Raw genomic sequence first — 15,463 nt, 5'->3', positions numbered from 1 at the left:
GGAGTATGCTTAGTGTTCGTGGAGCTTTGAAGAAACAGGGTGTTGAAGGAGAGACTGCGCGTTGGACACTGGGGAGAGAGAGTCGGACTGGGGAGATGGAGCCGGGTTCTGAAAAGGCAGTGGTTCACGTCAGGAGTTGTGTCTGCTGTCAGTCAGATCTGTGGCAGGATTGTTGTGGCTTTGTCATTTTTAGTGCCATGACTTTGGGAAGGGTCTTTTACTTGTTGATTTTTATTTCCTTATCTTTAAACTGCAAATAACAACCACTCCTACAACTGTTTTCGAGGATCATAGAAGATAACACGCAAACAAAGCTGTGCGCACAGTTCCCGGTAAAGTGAGTGGTTGGTTAGGTCAAAAGCCTTTGTAAAGGGGCCTGGGCATCCGTGGTGTGGCGTAGGTGTGTAACGCCCCGTAGGTTCTTTCTCCCTTCTGTGTTTGGGTTAGAAACAGGGAGGAAGAGTTCAACCTTCCTGCAGTGTAAGCTGACAAGCCCTGATAGGTTTCTGAGCAAAGGAGCCGCGGGGTGAGGGCAGCACTTGGGAATGAGTCACGTGGGAAGGCGGCTTGTGAAGTGGGTGGAAGGCAGTGGGGCCTGCTGTCAGGGAGGTGAGATCAAAGAGCACTAAGTCAAGGAGCAGAGTCTTGAGCGTCTATGCTGGGTCGGTAATGGTGAGGAAGGGACCCCAGGTAGATCCTTTACAGAGCAAGTCAGGTAGGACTTGTGAGAGTCTGGACTTTGAGTACAGCAAGCGGGTGAACCAGGCGTGGCCGTGGGCTGTCGGGAGGAAGGTGGGGCCCAGCGTTGGGGTCAGCGAGTTGTGGGGAGCTCTCTTGGGGGGAAGAGGGTTTGATTTTAAGTGTGGGGTAGTTTGTGCGATAGTGGGTCTTCCAGTGTCTTTCTACAGTTGGAAAATGAGACGAGCACGTAGGATGTGACGGGTGGAGACACGGGACACTCAGCAGGAGGGGGAGAGATGTGGGTCAGGGAGGCCTCAGCCTGGAGGTGGCAGCTCGGAGCGGTGGTTTGGGTGGATAATTTGAATAGTTCAGATGCGTTTTCTAATGGAAGGATATTATACTGTTAACATAAATCACACGTCAGAATATTTTACTAATTTTGAAAAGATTTAGAGGAAAGAACTGTATTAATTTAATATTCTGCCCACTTGAGTTTAATCTGTAAATTGTTAGTAAACAAATGAGCTATGATGTGCTTCAGCAAACTCCTTAAAAACTAACAAGAAGACTTCATGGGGAGAAATTATGTCTTTGTTACCGCAGTAAACCAAAGTGGCAAACTGTTAGTTGGTCAGCTGTGATTTTTTTTATTTCATGAAGTTAACCGGCTTTGAAATGTTATTTTCATAGTCTCTGTGTTTGAACAAAGAAGACTTGTGTTCCTGTAGATCTTGTTAAAATAATGATGCTCCTTGTCACTAAGTCCTGTTTACCGTTTGTGTTTGACCGCCTGTTACGGGAGTTCTCCTGCAGGGTCCTGTCCCCCTGACCAGCGATGCTTGCTCCTTTCAGGTGGCATGACCAGGATGACGGTCTCCCTGGCAATGATTGTCTTCGTGCTCACTGGAGGCTTGGAGTGCATCGTTCCCCTTATGGCTGCAGTGATGACCAGTAAATGGGTTGGAGATGCCTTTGGGAGGGAAGGCATTTAGGAAGCTCACATCTGGCTAAATGGATACCCTTTCTTGGATGTGAAGAAGGAGTTCACACCCACCCCGCTGGCCGCTGATGTCACAAGACCACGAAGGAGCGACCCTCCCCTGGCTGTCCTGATGCAGGACAACATGGCGGTGGATGACTTAGAAAACCTGATCAATGAGACCAGCTACAATGGCTTTCATAACGTCCAGGGAGTCTCAGACTGGTGGGGTTTGCCCTCCGAAGAGACCTGACGATCGCAAAAGGTACCCTCCTGAAGGAACGCGTGCGTGTGCACCTGCCTGCGCCTGTGTGTGTCTGTCAGCACCGGCACCTGACTGGGTGGGCGTGCGTGTGCAGTGGGTTTCTGGAAGAAAGGGAAGCTGTGCCATGTGATTGGCTGGGCTTGTGGGGCGAGTGGTCTGCTTTATGTACCTTCAAGTCTTCTGTTCTTTAAGAAAGGAATTCACACTTCTCTGGGTTGCCTCCCCGCTGAATGTAGTCATATCTTTTGATTTGGCATTGTTCTCAGAGATTGGAGTCCGATTCTTTCTCTTCTGGCTCAGAAAAATAAATCTTGTAAAGGTGACAGTATTCATAATAGCACGTGATATATAAGCCCTTAGTGAGTGTCGGGCATTCAGCTAAATACATTCTTGTATTTAATAAAGTTGGCTCATTTGAATGCAAGTTATTAAAAATTCCATCATCTTTGGTCTGTTTCGTATCAGATTCACAGGGTTTTGCTTTTTCAGTTTTTGGATTTGGATTTACAATATTAACTTGTAATACCTAGTTTAAAGTGAAAAGATCACTGAGATTGTATTCTTGGTTAAATGCAGGTTGGGAAAGCCTGTGAGTCCTGCTGTGTTCTGTGCTGACCTTCTTGAAAGTATAGTGTAAAGGTGTTAGCCCTGCTATGTGACTTCTTGGAGAGAAGTTGAACTTCTTCTGAGGAGGAAGCCAGTTTTTCCCTCCAGAATTCTTTATGCCCTTCCCCTGTAGCCCTGCAGTGCTGACAAGGGGGCCAGCGCCCTCCACAAAGCTCCAGGTCTGGGGTGTACCCATCAGCCATTGCCGTGATGCTCCTCGCTGGGTGGTAGGGGATGCTGAGCCCTGAGCCGGTGCCGGAGGTCATGCCCAAACCCGTCCCCACCCTCCAGTTGCCTCTGTGGCTGTTGCAGGTGGACTGTGAACTACTTCAGTTCTCGTGCTGTTTGGAGAGGGGAGACTAGATGGTGTGGGTGGGAGTATTTCTCAGATCAGACCGGAAGCCTTCAGTTTACAAGAGCTGCTAAAGCAAAAAGAAGGAGGAAAAGAGAAGAGCCTACAGAGAATGCCCAGTTGAGCTCAGGAAAAGACTGCAGCTTTGAATAACTTTGCATCATTCCGGGTTGCACTTGAGGTGCTGGCCTGGCAGGTGCCCGAGGGGCGGGCAGTGTGGCTGCTGTGGCTGCGGCGTGGCTGAGATCAGGGGCGCTGCTGCTCAGCCCTGCCCGGGGCCGCCCTGCGGTCAGAGGAGACTGTACTTTCAGGTTTAACGGTAAATGAGGAAGGAACAAAAGGGGTCAGAGTTTGGGAATTTTCACAAAAGTTCAAAGGAAAAAGCCCAGGTTTTTAAAAGATGAAGAAAATGGTAAAGTTAAGAATTATTTGTATTCCCATTTATTCTGTGGATATATTTTTTAAAGTTTTGTTACTGTCTTGAGAAATAGAATATGGGGGTAGCAGATAATGTCAGTGTCAGGGAATAGGTTTACCTCAGACGTGAGGTAGCAAATCGTGTCATCAGAATGGTTAGCCACACGCTGCCTTCTTTAACAGACCTTAAATATTTACCAACATGTATTTCTGTGAAGTTTTCATTTTTGAATGGGAAAAATATACCTGTACACTAGGTTTTGTGAAATATGTGTAATTTTTATATACTTACATAAAATACTTTATTAAAGGACAAAAAAACCCAGTGCTTGAATAAGTAGTGACCTATATGCCATGTCCAGGGACAGGAAAACTCAAGATTTTAAAAGAACAGTTTTTCCACAATTTTTTTTTAAATTAATTAATTAATTAATTTGGGGGGGAGGTAATTAAGTTTACTTTTTTTTTTGAAGGAGGTACTGGGGATTGAACCCAGGACCTTGTACATCTAAGCATGTGCTCTACCACTTGAGCTATGCCCTCCCCCCATTTTTATTTTTAAACTGCATTTTTGTTATTTCATTACATTTTTTTTTTTTAGTTTGTAGATAGTACATTGACATAGTTCATATTCAGGGAGATTAAAAGTATTAGCAGATACAAACAACTTTATATAAAATAGAGAAACAGCAAAGGACCTACTGTACAGCACAGGGAACTACAATATCTTATAATAACCTGTAATCAAAAACAATATGAAAAGTATATATAGAAATATTTGTATAACTGAATCACTGTGCCGTACACCAGAAACTAACACAACATTGAAAATCAACTGTACTTAAATTTAAAGAAAGGAAGAATAAGAAAAAACAGAAAAAGACGATTAAAAGTATAGAGTGAGGAATCACCCGTGGCCTCGCCGTGTCCAGGTTAACTGCCCGCGGGCAGCCCTCTGCTTGGCTTCACGTGTTTTCGGTAGCTGCCATTCCGTGCTTATATGATAAGTACGTATGCTTTTTCCTTTACTTTTAGACACGCTGTACATGCTGTCTGATACACGCTGCTCTGTATCTTGTTTTTTCACTAAGCAACGTTTTCTCGGACATCTTTCCAGATCAGTGTAGAGTTTTCTCACATTTTTTACACTACGGAGGGTGCCATGGGGTGGTGTACCAGGGCCTGCGTCATGATGTTTTACGTCAGTTTCCCGCTGACGTTTGCAGCCTTTTCTGTGATAAAAATTGTCGCCTCGTAAGTCTGAGAACCTCGCGCAGTGGTCGTTGTGCCCGTGTGCCCCTGTGGGAAGATACTGGCAGAGGATCGTTGGATCAGAGAGGTGCATTTGTCATTTAGTGAGGTATTTGTGGACTGCACCATGTGCTCTCCCTAGCAGTAAATGACAGTTTACTGTGTGCAAGTTTAGTCCAAATGGAGACGTCCCTCCTGCAGTCTGTGTCCGGATGTAAAAGTGAGGCTGAATGTTTTATAGATTGGTTTAGAATGAAGCGTGTTTTAATGTGACATTTACAGCATGACCTGGATCCTCTTTGTTGTTTTCTGCCTGAAGGTACAAAGACTCCCTTGCTGGTTTCCGTTTCTGTGCTGGAGCTGTGAGCTTTGCAGGGATGAGACCTTGGGTACGGCTGACGTGTCAACACGGTGCGAAAGGCTGTGGCGCGGTGAGAGGCTGTGCGTCTCTCCTCCCTCAGGGTCACCTGTGAGAGTAAAGCCTGGGCTTGTGTGCCTGGGAGACCTGGTACAGGTGTCCCGCCCCCGGCCGTGCTGTCCTCCTGCGTCCCGAGCCGGCGTTAACCCAGAGCGGCGGCGGCGGCAGAAGGAGAAGGACCCTGAGCGGCAGCGGCGGCAGGAGGAGAAGGACCCTGAGCGGCAGCGGCGGCGGTGGCAGCTGCCCCAGGTGAGCCGGTCAGTTTACTGCCCTCTCCCCCGCGGCCTGGCCTGGGGGCGACCTCTGCTGCCTAATTCGCCAGAGGCCCGACTCCGGGTCAGCCTGTCCCAGCGAGGCGGGTGCGGTGCGGTCAGGGTGCGGGGACAGCTGGGCGGCGGCGGCGGTAGGGGGTCTGCAGAGGGGAAGCAGGTCCATTTGCTCCCATCTGTCCCGCGGCTTGGCCTGGGGGGCAGCGTCTGTTGTCCCAGGTGGCGGGACACACGTGTCCCTGCCAGCCTGACCCCGGGAGGCTGGCGCGGTGCGTTTGGAGTGGCGGCGGCGGGGAGAAGGGGGCTGCCTTGGCAAGCCGGTCGACTTCTCTCCCCCGCCCCCTGGCTTGGGGGTGGCCTCGGCCGCCGGAGATTCTCCTATGTCCAACTCCAGGTCATCTTGCTCCTGGGAGGCCGGCTCGGCTAGGTCCGGGGACGGCGTCATTAGCAGAGGGTGGGAATAAGTCTGCCTTGGGGAGCTGGTGGATTAGCTCCCGTCTCCCCCGTGGCCTGGCCTGGGAGCGGCCTCTGCGGCCCCAGGTCGCCGGACACACCTGTCCCACTCAGTTTGTTGGGGTTGGGGGTTGGAGCGGTGCTGTTAGGGTGCGGGGGCAACGAGGGTAGGGGGCCTGCTGCGGCAGAGCCTGTCAATTTGATCCGCTCTCCTCCATGGCCTGGCCTGGGGGCGGCCTCTGCCTCCCGAGATCACCTGACGTCCTACTCCAGGTCAGCTTGCTCCTGGGAGGCGGGCGCTGTGCGGTCAGGGGCCAGGTAAGGTGGCGGCTGCGGGGGGAGGGACGCTGCCCCGGGGGAGCTTGTGGATTAGCTCTCATTTTTGCGCCGCCTGGTCTGAGCGTGGCATCTGCTGCGCTAGGTCCTGGGACATACCTGTCCCACTTTGCCTACTGCGTGCGGGGGGCGGGGCGGTCAGGGTGCTGGGGCGGCGTGGGTAGGGAGCCTGTAGCGGGGAAGCCGGTCCATTTGCTCCCATCTCCCCCGCGGTCTGTCCTGGGGGCAGCCCCTTTTGCCCCAAGTTCGCCAGATGCCCGTCTCCAGGTCAGCCTGCTCCCCAGAGGAGGCCACCGTGAGGTCAGGGGACGGGAGCGGTGGCGGCTGCGGGGGGAGGGGGCTGCCTTGGGGAGATAGTAGATTGGCTCCCGTCTTCCCAGCGGCCTGGTCTGGGAGCAGCCTCTGCTGCCCTAGGTCGCTGGACACACCTGTCCCACTTAGCCTGCTGGGGGAGGGAGGCCGGGGTAGAGGGCCTGCCGCAGGGGAGCCAGTCAGTTTGCTCCCCTCTTCCCCGGGGCCAATTCTGGGGGCGTCCTCTGCTGCCCAAGAAGCAGGTCAGCTTGCTTCCGGGAAGCGGGCCCAGCCCGGTCACGGGGCAGCGGCGGTGGGTGGAGGGGGGCTGCCCTAGCTGGCGGGTCCATTTCTTCTCTCTCCTGACCTGGCCTGAGAGCAGCCTCTCCCGCCCAAGATTCACCTGACACCCCACTCCAGGTCAGGTTGCTCCTGGGAGGCGGGCGTGGTGCAGTGGGGGGGGGGGGTGCTGCCCCTGGCGAGCTGGTAGGTTAGCTCCCATCTCCCTAGTAACCTGGCCTGGGCCGGGCCTCTGCTGCCCCCGGTCGCAGGACACACGTTTCCTGTCAGTCCAACCCCCGGAGGCGGGCGCGGTGCGGTGGGGGCATGTGGCCGCGGAGTGGGTGCTGCCTGGGTCCAGCCAGTCAATTTGCTTCCTTCTCCCTCGCGGCCTGTCCTGTGGGCGTTCTCTGCACCCCGGGTCGGTGGACACACCTGTCCTACTCAGCTTGCTCCCTCAGCAGAGGCCGGCGGGGTGAGGTTGGGGGCCAGAGCTGCCCCCGGGGGAGATGGTGTATTAGCTCCCATCTCTCTGGGGGCCTGGCCTGGGGGCAGCCTCTGCTGCCCCTCATTTGCTGATCACTCTTAACCAGATCATCCTGGGGGCTGTGGGGTGGTGGCGGGGGTATGGAGCCTGCCACGGGGGAGCCGGGGATTAGCTCCTGTCTTCCCTGCAGCTTGGCCTGGGGGCGGCCTGTTGCTCCAGGTCGAAAGACACAGATTGCCTGACGGCCTAACCACCGGAGTCAGGGCACGTTGCCCTGAGGGGGCTGCCCCAGGCCAGCCGGTCAGTTTGTTCCCATCCCCCCTGCAGCCTGGCACAGGGGCAACCTTTGCTGCCCCAGATTCACAGGACGCCTGTCTCCAGTTTATCCTGCTCCTGGGAGGCGAGCACAGTGGAGTCAGACCAAGAAGTGGGCTCTCTCCTGGGGAGGCGCAGAACTCTCTTGGTCTCCTTTGTCTTTATTCTTCAGCAAAGGGGTCAATGGAGCCAGTTCTTCACCCTGAGAAAGTGTAGCCTGTGTTACGGAAGAGCTGCTGGACACAGTGTGGTTTCTGGCTCAGTTTTTCACAACAGCTGATGCCCCAGGCAGGCAGGAAGGCTATTACTCAGAGCTTCTTAGCCTGGAGTTGGGGGATGGTCCTGCCATCCTCACCATGTTTTTTCTAAATGTGTTACTCCCTTTTTTTTCCTAGGTGACATTTTAGGTTATTGGGTCACAGATTGCTGGCACACTCGTCCCTGTTCTCCAACATCTTTTAAACTTGGATGAAGTGACAAGTAGGGGAAGAAGATGATTTACTGAAAGGTAAGACTACTTGAATTTGCATTAAAGCAGCATTCTGTCAGTCTTTCTCAAATGATTTTTCTGAGTCTAAATCCAGAACCTAGTGAGTATTGCACTCCTGTGTAAATCATTGATCTTCACATTTGTTGAGTGAGAGATGAGATCTGTTAATCAGGCTTACCCCTGAAAGGAGAAACTCAGGCTTTTGAGCACAATTCCTTGTCTGATGTCACCCAGGCAGTCACAGTAGAAGATAGAGCCGATATAAAAGTCCCTCAGCTGCCTGAACTGCAAAGCTTCTGGGATTACTGATCCCTGAAGTGCAGGTGACTCGATAATAATTTGGAGGTTAGTTCATATGATCAGGTTTTTCCCATCCTGTAAATGGGTTCTGTGGCCCCAGCCCTGGGAGAACTTGGTCATAAGGGCCGTGTTGTGAGAGGTGGGTGGGGAGGCAGAGGCATAAGAGCTGGAATCACTGAGATTCCACACTCAGTAAACACAGGCTCCAGAGCCGAATTGTTGTCAGGTTCTGCTGTGGATTTGAAAGCATGTTCAGACATGATTCTTGCCCTTCAGGAGTCACTGCCTGGGTGGAAGTAACCTTTATATAAATCTGGAAAGGATGGCGATTAAAGTAGATGGGCAGTTACGTTACACAGTGTGCCCAGGCTCGCTCTTCCAGGCACTTGTGGGACTAATTGAGAGTTATGTTACTCGTTCATTCACTGAATTGTTACCCTTGAATTGGTCATTTGTCCCACAGTAAGTGAAACAAGGGATCAGGAACCTGAGTTTTGTCCCCTCTCCTATCACTGATTGTATCGATCAGTCAGGCAACCTGCGTATGCACTGTGAAATGGTGTGGCATTTCTTGCCCAGTGGGACTGCACTGGTCAGTTTTGAGAATCAGGGGAGATACGTGGATAGGACAGTGCTTTGACAAACATGAAACCTCTTATATTGTCACTTGGGAACTTCTCTCTCCATAGATAGCTCTGTATTATTCTTGTTGTTGTTGTTGTTGTTGTTATTGTTATTATTATTTAGCTCTGTATTATTTTTGTTGTATTTTATGCAGCATTACTCAAAGTTTAACTTAAAAAAAGATCCAAATTAACTCTGTTCACCTGTTTCCAGACTTGAAAGCTTCAGTTCTAGACTATCTGTTTGATTTTTCTTAAAAATACATTCCAGTATATTTCTCTGGTGAAAATCTTTATCCTGTTATCTATTTCCCCATCATTTCCTTATTTTCTTGAATATATTAAAAGTAATCATTTTATAGTCTTTATTGTTAACTCTGAGGCCTACATCACCTGGGGGTTTGCATTTGTTTCTTGTTCTCATAGTATTAGTCATATGGTCTTGACATGTTGCATGTCTAGAAATTCTTTATTACATGGCAGACATTGCAAATGGAAAATCCATATGTTATCTTCCGTGAGAGGTTTTCTACCTTCCCGTTGGGCAGACAGGGTGAGGGACTGATCATGTCACTCCAATCAGGTGCTGAGGTGGGTCAGGACTGAAGTGCCTTTTTTCTTAAAACAGCTTTGAGGTATACTTGGCAGAATAATTTTCACATATTTAAAGTGTACAACTTAATACACTTTGACATAAGTATATCCCCAAGAAACCATGACCACACTCAGGACAGTGAACATACCCATCACCCACAGAACTTCTCTCCTGCCTTTTGTTATCCCTCCCTCCCTCCCCATCTCTTCCCCTGGAAACCATTGATCTGCTTTCTATCACAACATATTGGTTTGCATTTTCAAGATCCGTGTATGAATGGATTCATATGGTATCTGCTCTGTTTTGTCTGACTTCTTTCATTCAGCATAATTATTTTCAGAGCCATCTGTGTTGCTGTATTAATAGCTCATTTTTCTTACAGCAGAGTATTGTTTAGTGCTGAGTTATTGCTGAGAAGTTTATTGTGCATAGTGTTTGGATAGGCCATCATTTGTTTCTCCATTTACTTCTTGATGGATGCATGGGTTATTTACAACTTTGGCTATTATAAATAAAATTGCAGTGAATATTTGGTTACAAGTCTTTGTATAGACGTATGCTTTTGTTTTTTAAAGCACCGAGATGAGGAATGTCTGGGTCGTATGGTAGATAGCTGTTTACCTTTTTTTTAAGAAACTGCTAAACAGTTTCCCAAAATGACTGTATTATTGTAAGTTCCTCATGGTGTGTATCAATTCTGGTTGCTCTACTCCCTAGCCAGCACTTTGTGAGGTCTTTGTAATTGTATTCCTTCTAGTTTGTATGTGTACTAGTATCTCATTGTGGTTTTAAAAAGCATTTCACTAATGACTAATGGCATCTTTAATCAACATCTTTTCATGCTGATTAGCCATCTGGATATCTTTAGTGAAGTGTGTTTTCAGGTCTGGCTCATTGTCCCTTGATTTAGTATTGAGTTTTTAGAGTTCTTTATTCTGGATCAGATACAAAGAGAGACCTTTATCAGATATATGATCTGCAAATAGTTTCTGTCTATCTATGGCTTGGCTTTTCACTTGCTTAGCAGTGTTTAGGAAGAGCTTTGAAGTGTCTTCATTTTGATGAAGTTCACTGTATCAGTTTCTTTTTTAAATAGATGATACTTCTGGTGTCATAGCATAGAAATATTTGCCAAACCCAAGGTCATAAAGCTTAAGCCTATGCTTTTTCTCCTAGCTGTTTTATGGTTTTAGATTTTCTGTGAAGATCTGTGATCCATTTTGAGTTACTTTTTGTGTATGTGGTGAGGTGTGGATCAGAGGTCATTTTTTTTTTTTGCATATGGATATCTAATTGTTCCAGCACTGCTTGTTGAAAAGACCCTTCCTCCACTGCATCCTTATTGAGAATCAATTGTCCATGTAAGTGTTGGTTTAGTTCTGAACGTTCTATTCTGTTCCATTATTCTGTTTTCGTGTTTTACATCAATACCATAATTTCTGATTACTGTAGCTTTATTTTAAAAAGTCTGAAAATCAGATAGTGTAAGTCTTCCAACTTTGTTCAGAGTTGTTTTGGATATTTGGAATCCTTTGCATTTTTTTTTTGAATTTTAGATCAGTTTTTAAATTCTCTTCCTTATTACATCCTGTTCTGCCAAAATTTCACCCATTTCTTTGGCCATCTGCAAAGCCACATTTTCTGAGGTCTTTCTAGACCCCAGGTGAAAGGAATTTCTCTTTCTTCTGTGCTCCATTCACACTTCATGATATTTGATTGCATTTATTCATATTTGGCTGTGTGGACTTGTCTGATCTTTCCTGCCATATAGTAAACCTCTCAAGATTAGGAATTTTGATGTGCTTCCCTCTGTCTGCTGAGAAAACTAAGCTGTATGCTTTGCAGGAGTGAGTCCTGCAGTAAGAGGTATCTGCAGCCGACATCTAGCTCATTGCTCGCATATTGTCAAGGAATCCTGCAGATTTAGAATTGTTTATTGTTTGTTATCTCCAAGGCAGCTCAGTCTTTATTATTTCTGTTGCTACTGCTGCACTTTCAAAGAGCAATGGGCTAATTATTTTCCAAATATCAAAGCATGCTGTAATTGACTTGTGATGCTAATTATGTGCTGCTGTGTCTTAACAACCTGCTTAGTGTTCACAGGCTCCTTCACTCATGGCACTTTTGGGAGGATGTCATATCCTTAGAGCTAGCACTGCTGTCTTTGGCGACCTGAGCAGCAGTATCTGAACTCAATCCTTCTGTATTTCCAGTGTCCCCTCTAGCCCTCCTCCAGCCCTCCATGGGGGACCTGCAGTTCTGCCCTCTAAAAGCCTACTGTTTCTCAGGAAGACTTCCCTATGAAATATGATCTTGTCCCTCTTGTGGGGACATTCAGTCCAGAGATCTGGCGGCAGGGGAAAATGTTTAGTCTGCTTTTTGTAGAGCCTAAACTGTTCCATGCTTATTTTAAGCAAATCCAATGAGGAAATCGTGTTGGCATCTAACAAATCAGCATAAATGTCTGATGAGGAAGATCAGCTTCCCCATCCCACTCAGGCATCATGTTGACGGGACACTCACCTTTCTCCTGTGAGCAACATAAGGTTCAAGATGTTATGAATGGCTTTTTGTTTCTCTTCTTTAGTCTTTCCACATTCACTGTGTCTGGTGAGATTATATGAATCCTGTTTATTTCCAGACCAGCACTCGTCTTTTTTAAAGGATCACGTGTTTAAAAGGCCAGTGGACAATTTGTTAGAAGATAGAAATCCTCTTAGATTTCAGTCCTAAAGTCAAATTTTGGTTAGTGGTGAATGAAAATTCCCTTTAAAATTTTAAGTACGGTGATACAAAATTTTTTAAATAATTAAATATTAGTCGATTTCATTAAACACTGTATCACTTATTCACCTTTAAGCCTGTTTCTGTGGCAATTTTGCAATGATTCCCTCTCTTTACTGATTCCCTCTTTATCAGAGTCCTTGAGAGGCCGTGTCATCACTGTCAGGATCATCAGCACCATCATGCAACTGATTCCTCTGGAAGAGTCTAGGGAAATAGGGATGGATGTGGATCATGTAGGTGAGTGTGTGCGTATACAATAAGAACAATTATCAGACATTAGATGCACAATATCCACTCCATTTAGAAAAGAATGTGGCCATGAAATCCTGCTGTGGTGAACGAAGGAAGCTGTGGGAACATAATGGTCAACGGAAAGGAGGAGGAAGTGAGCAAAGGTGGGAGCACAGATCCTCGGTTAGGAGACCAGCACGTTGGTGTGAATGAGGGGAATGTGGTGGTAGAACAATGTGTGTGCCCCCCCCAACAGTGTAGCCACCTGTGACATGTTACACTGTACACAGCAAAAGGGACAGCAGATATTTTAGGACAAAAATGTTAGAGGATTTCTGTCTTCTAAAGTGTCTACTAGTTAGCCTTTTAAACACATGATAGATTATTAAAGATTAGTGCTGGGCCACAAATAAACGGATTCATGTAATCTCACCAGACGTACTGAATGTGGAAAGACTAAGGAAGAAAAAACAAAGCCATTCATAAGTGTCTTGAACGTTAAATTGCTCACGAGAGGACACATTACCCAAGGTGAGTGTCACAGCCATATACATAGTGCCTGAGTGGGGTGGGAAAAGGGGATCCTGAGATGAGGTGATAGGGTGAGTAGCCTGGATTGTCCAGGTGGGCTCAGTGTAATCGCAGGCGTCCTTAAAAGCGGAGGACATTTCCCAGCTGAGTTTAGGGTCAGAGGGAGGTGCAGCCATGGAGCAGTGTTCAAAAAGGTTGCTGGCCATGAAGATGGAGGAAGTCGTGGGGCACAAGCTAAGGAAGGTGGGTGACCTCTGGAAACTGAAAAAAAAAAAACAAGGAAACATTCTCTTCTAGACCATCCAGAAGGCAGGCACCCTGCTGGTACCTTGAATTTGGCCCAGTGAAAACTGTGCTGGATCTCTGACCTCCAGAGTCATAAGGTGATAAATCCGTGCTGGTTTAAGCCATTAAGTTTCTGGAAATTTGTCACAGTAGTAATAGAAAAGTAACATTAGGGAGGGGTTGTGTAAGGGGTTAAAGGTCTGGGATGGGGTGTGGAGAGGATTCTGACATTTACACCTAAAAAACAACGAGGTGAGGTGGGAAGGTAGTACCCTCAAGCCGAGTTTTAGGGAGAACTACCTGGCAGGGCTGTGAAGCAGACTATTTGGAGTGAGGAGAGCATTGGAGTAGAGGAATCAATTAAACCTCTACCAGGAAAATAAGGAGTAAATTGTCACAGGGCTTCAGTGGTAGTGGACGTAGGAATGGAAATGGGCAGAGATATAAGTGTTACTTTGAAGGAATTAGTATAGGTTTGATGACTACATGCTGGGGAGAGTTAGCCGATGTGTGGACTGAATGTTTGCGTCCCCTTGAAACCTGTATGTTGAAACCTGATCTTCCATTGTGATGGTGTTGGGAGGTGGGGCCTTTGGGCGGTGATTAGGATAAAATGAGATCATGAGAGTAGAGCCCTCATGAATGGGATTTGTGCCCTTATAAGGGGCCCCAGAGAGCTTGCCTCTCTCTGCTCTCTGCCCCATGAAGATCATGGGGAGACAGCCATCTTCAAGCCATGAAGCCAGTCCTTTCCCAGATACCCTGACCTTGAAAGTCTCAGCCTCCAAAACTTGAGGAATATGCTGGTTGTTTAAGCCACCTGACCCATGGTGATTTGTTACAGCATCCCAGACTGACGAAGACAGTGGAGAATGCCTCCGAGTTTGGAACTGACTGCCTTGAGAATGCTGAAACCCCGGGAAGTGGGCAGCACAGACGTTAACTCACTTAATCCTGCCAGCACAGTAGGAGATAGTCTACATATTCCTCACCACTTAAAAGGTAAGGAAAAAGAGGCACAAGTTATTAAATAATAATAATAATATATTATTATAATATAATTATATATTATATAATAATATTATTATTTGTATATTAGTATTTATTATTATTATTATTATTATTATTATTATTATTATTACTATCACTATTACTATTACTACTATTATTATTATTTGTCAAAGATTCACACAGAACCTCCTGGAGGCAGGGTGAGAATTTATACTCAGGCAGGCTGGCTCCAGAGCCCCTGCTTTAACTACCAAATCAGATGGCCTGGCTTCTGTGGATCAATTTTCTTCAACTGTGATACGAGGGTACTGTGTCCAGTAACTTACAGCTTCAAAATACCTCACTATAAGGGAGTCACTAGTCACAGGCATTACAAACCACAGAAAGCTAGACACACAAAACTAACTCGTTAGGGCAAGAAAACCACTAATGTTTCTAAACATTATACATGCTGAGCCGTTGCAGTAAAATGTTTATTTATAATTCTGCCTGGCTACAGAATAACTTCGTAATTCTGCACCTGGCTGGTGGTTCCCAGGGTGGACAGCACAGGCCTAGAGAATTTAAATGACTTGCCCAGCCTCAGCGAGGAAGCTCGTGGTGGGATCAGTGCTACAGTCTGGGACTTTTCCTTCCTATCCAGCAAGTCCCTCATGGGGCCTTAGAAACTTCTCCTTTGGTGCCCAGCTGTCTATCCGTACTTATGACATCTTGTCAGGTGTCCCAGCCTGCTCCTGAACACCAGCCAGAACCCACTTCTGCTCTTTTCTGACCAGGTAATAACTCTTAGCAACTTCCATTGTCTTCTTGGCATCAGTTCTTACCTGGAAGGGTAGTGGCTCGAGATGGAAATGTGTCCACATGAGCAGCTGACAGATTTTTCGTAAACAGCAGGAGTGGGCAAGAAAAGGAAAATTCAGGAACAAAGACCAGTGGAAGCAAGTCATTAAATACACCAAATGGATACTTTCAACGTATGTTTGTGCTACCGAGTCCATGCTTGTTCTGCTCACTGCATGACAGGCCAGTAAGTCGGGAGACCAGGTTTTGGGGCAAGGAATGGCGGCGTTATTCAGAAAGCCAGCTGACCAAGAAGATGGCCAACTAATGTTCTGGAGATCCATCTTCCCCAAGTCAGAATTCAGGCTCCTTTTATATTAAAAAGGGGAAAAGGGTATGCTTGGTTGTTGCAGACTTCTTGGTGTAGGAAT

The 15,463-nt window shown here is 47.2% G+C and overlaps 1 pseudogene; it reads left to right on the top strand.

Annotated features, from left to right (window-relative positions):
* LOC140685363 (H(+)/Cl(-) exchange transporter 3-like) overlaps positions 1-15,229 on the top strand; it is a 39,759-nt pseudogene extending 24,530 nt beyond the window's left edge.
* Positions 15,230-15,463: the final 234 nt, after the last annotated feature.

This window comes from Vicugna pacos, chromosome 27 (genome assembly GCF_048564905.1).
Source record: "Vicugna pacos chromosome 27, VicPac4, whole genome shotgun sequence".
Taxonomy (NCBI): domain Eukaryota; kingdom Metazoa; phylum Chordata; class Mammalia; order Artiodactyla; family Camelidae; genus Vicugna; species Vicugna pacos.
This window is presented reverse-complemented; position numbering and strand designations above follow the sequence as displayed.